Here is a 3,895-nt window from a genome sequence, read left to right as displayed (position 1 = left end):
TGGGATTACACGTATGGGCCACGGCACCTGGCCTTTAATTTATTTTTAATTCTTTTATTGAGATAGGGTCTTGCTCTGTCACCCAGGCTGGAGTGCAGTAGTGGGATCATAGCTCACTGCAGCCCCAGCCTCCTGGGCTCAAGTGATCCTCCCACCTCAGCCTCCCAAGTAGCTGGGACTACAGGCACGTGCCACCACAACCAGCTAATTTTTTATTTTTTGGTAGAGACGGGGGTCTCACCATGTTGCCCAGGCTGGTGTCAAACTCCCGGGCTCAAGCAGTCCTCCTACCTTGGCCTCCCAAAGTGCTGGGATTACAGACATGAGACACTGCTCCCAGCCAGCCTACTTTTTTGAAAATTTCACTTAGTTTCTCAAAGGTAGAAGTGTTGTATCAAAGACTGACTATGTGAAACCCTTAATATTAAAAATATTGGTTCTGTGCCAGGCGTAGTGGCTCACGCCTGTAATCCTTGCATTTTGGGAGGCCAAGGTAGGTGGATTGCTTGAGCCCAGGAGTTCGAGACTGGCCTGGGCAACATGGCGAAACCCCATCTATACAAAAAATACAAAAACCAAAAAATTAGATGGGAATGGTGGCTAGCACAGTAGTCTCAACTACTTAGGGGGCTGAGGCAGGAGGATTGCTTGAACCTAGGAGGTCAAGGCTGCAGTGAGCTAAGATTGAGCCACTGCACTCCAGCCTGGATAATGAAGTGAGAACCTGTCTCAAAAAAAAAAAAAAAAAAGGTTCTTTGAACCAATAGCAAAGAATGATTCCAAAATAGCCCTGTATTGGAGGTAGAATCTAGTTATCCTTCCTGGTTTTTCGTTTTCAGTTTCTCAAAGCCCACCCTCCATTTATATAACTTTTATCTCAGGAAACGTATGTAACTTATTTCTTCTGTTAATTGTTGGAAAAATGATTAGTAATTTGGTTTGGGAGTATACAGAAAAATTGAGGAAGGCCTTTTATTTCCTAGTTTTATGTCTTCTTTCCTTTCCTTAGTGCCGTTATGGTTTCCTGGCACTGATTTTGAGAACTATAATTACTGGGCTATGGCTATTATCTCTGTCTCCTTGAGAAGAAATGTGGGAAGGAACTTGCCATGAAGTACATAGGGTGGAGTATAGTAGGGAGGGAAGTGTTTGGTTGATCTGAGAAGTGGTTGAGATGGCCACAAAGTTAAAGCTCAGGCCAAGGTGGAAATGCTCCTTTTTTTTTTTTTGAGAGTGGGAGATGAAGTCTCATTGTTGTCCAGGCTGGAGTGCAGTGGCACGATCTTGGCTCACTACAACCTCCGCCTCCCCAGTTCAAGTGCTTCTCCTGCTTTAGTTTCTCAAGTAGCTGGGATTATAGGCGCCAGCCACCACGCCCGGCTAATTTTTGTGTTTTTAGTAGAGTCAGGGTTTCGCCATGTCCATGGCTGGTCTCAAACTCCAGACCTCAAGTGATCCACCCGCCTTGGCCTCCCAAAATGCTGGGATTACAGGTGTGAGCCACTGCACCTGCCCAGAAATACTCCTTTTTTTTGGTTTTTGGGTTTTCTTTTGAGAGGGAGTCTCACTCTGTTGCCAGACTGGACTGCAGTGGCACAATCTCAGCTCATTGCAACCTCGGACTCCTGGGTTCAAGCAATTCTCCTGCCTCAGTCTCCCAAGTAGCTGGGATTACAGGCATGCACCACCACACTAATTTTTGTATTTTTTTTTCTTTTTTTTTGAGACAGAGTCTTGCTTTCTTGCCCAGGCTGGAGTGCAGTGGCACGATCTCGGCTCACTACAAGCTCCGCCTCCCAGGTTCACGCCATTCTCCTGCCTCAGCCTCCCGAGTAGCTGGGACTACAGGCACCCGCCACCATGACCGGCTAATTTTTTATATTTTTAGTAGAGACGGGGTTTCACCATGTTAGCCAGGATGGTCTCCATCTCCTGACCTCGTGATCCACCCGCCTCAGCCTCCCAAAGTGCTGGGATTACAGGCGTGAGCCACTACACCCAGACCTAATTTTTGTATTTTTAGTAGAGACGGAGTTTTACCATGTTGGCTGGGCAGATCTCGAACTCCTGACCTCAGGTGATCCTCCCACCTCAGCCTCCCAAAGTGCTAGGATTACAGGCATGAGCCACTGCGCCCAACCAAATGCTCTTCTTTTTAATCAATGTAATGTAACATCGTGTAGTTAGAAATCACATGATATTAAATGATTTTACAAAAACCAGCAGCCCTCAAGCCCAAGCCCCCTTTTCTTTTTCTTTCTTTTTCTTTTTTTTTTTTTTTTTGAGACAGGATCTCACTCTGTCACCCAGGCTGGAGTGCAGTGGGGCAGTCTCAGCCCCAGGCTGGAGAACAGTGGTACGATCTTGGCTCACTGCAACCTCCACCTCCTAGCTTCAAGCAATTCTCCTACCTCAGCCACCCGAATAGCTGGGATTACAGGCCCACACCACCACATCTGGCTAATTTTTGTATTTTTAGTACAGACGAGGTTTCACCATGTTGGCCAGCTGGTCTCGAACTCCTGACCCAAGTGATCTGCCTCCACTTGGCCTCTCAAAGTGCTGGGATTATAAGAATGAACCACTGCACCTGGCCCCTGCCCCTGCTTTTTTTTTTTAAACAGGATCTCACTCTGTTACCCAGGCCAGAGTGCAGTGGCATGATCATGGCTTACTGCAGCCTTGAATCTCTGAGCTCAGGTGATCCTCCTGCCTTAGCCTCCCAAGTATTTGGGACTACAGGCACACACCACCATGCCCAGCTAATTTTTATATATTTTGTAGAGACAGGGTTTTGCTATGTTGCCCAGGTTGGTCTCGAACTCCTGGGCTCAAGGGATCCACCTACCTAGGCCTCTTAAATCCATGCCTAGGATTATAGGCACAAGCCACCGCACCCTGCCCCTCTTTCAGCTTTTTCGTCTGGTATGCACTTCATATTTCTTTTTCTTTTTTTTCTTTCTTTTTTTTTTTTTTTTTTTTTTTTTTTTTTTTTTTTTTTTGAGAGAGAGTCTCGCTCTGTTACCCAGGCTGGAGTGGCAGTGGCGCAATCTCAGCTCACTGCAACCTCCACCTCCTGGGTTCAAGTGATTCTCCTGCCTCAGCCTCCCAAATAGCTGGGGCTACAGGCCACACCACCATGCTGGGCTAATTTTTGTATTTTTAGTGGAGATGGGGTTTACCATGTTGGTCAGGCTGGTCTCGAACTCCTGGCCTCAGGTGATCCACCAGCCTTGGCCTCCCAAAGTGCTGGGATTACAGGCATAAACCACCTACCTGGCCTGGCCTATTTTCCTTTTTAAAAACATTTACAAATCATGTGCCAGACTGGGTGTTGAAAATATAAAAATACACCTAGGCTCGGTGTGGTGGCTCACGCCTGTAATCCCAACTACTTGGGAGGCTGAGGCATGAGAATTGCTTGAACCTGAAAGGTGGAGGATAGGGTGAGCCGAGATTGGGCCACTGCACTCCAGTCTGGCGACAGAGTGAGAACAACAGAGCCTACTTCATGCCCCTTTGTAAGCCATTCCTCCTTCTCTCTGCCCATCCCTTAAGCAACCATTGATCTCCTTTTCTCACTATATATTTGCTAACATTATATATATATTTTGAGAGGCTGAGGTGGGTGGATCTCTTGAGGTCAGGAGTTTGAGACCAGCCTGACCAACATGGTGAAACCCACCTCTATCAAAAATATAAAAAGTAGACAGGCCTGGTGGTGCATGCCTGTAGTCACAGCTACTCGGGAGGCTGAGACAGGAGAATCGCTTGAACCCGGGATGCGGAGGTTGCAGTGAGCTGAGATTGTGCCACTGCACGCCAGCCTGGGCAACAGTGAGAGACTCCATCTCAAAAAAAAAAAAAAGGAAACAAAATAAATATTAGACATATC

The sequence above is a fragment of the Macaca nemestrina genome, chromosome 1 (assembly GCF_043159975.1).
Source record: "Macaca nemestrina isolate mMacNem1 chromosome 1, mMacNem.hap1, whole genome shotgun sequence".
NCBI lineage: Eukaryota > Metazoa > Chordata > Mammalia > Primates > Cercopithecidae > Macaca > Macaca nemestrina.
Note: the sequence above shows the minus strand (reverse complement) of the source record.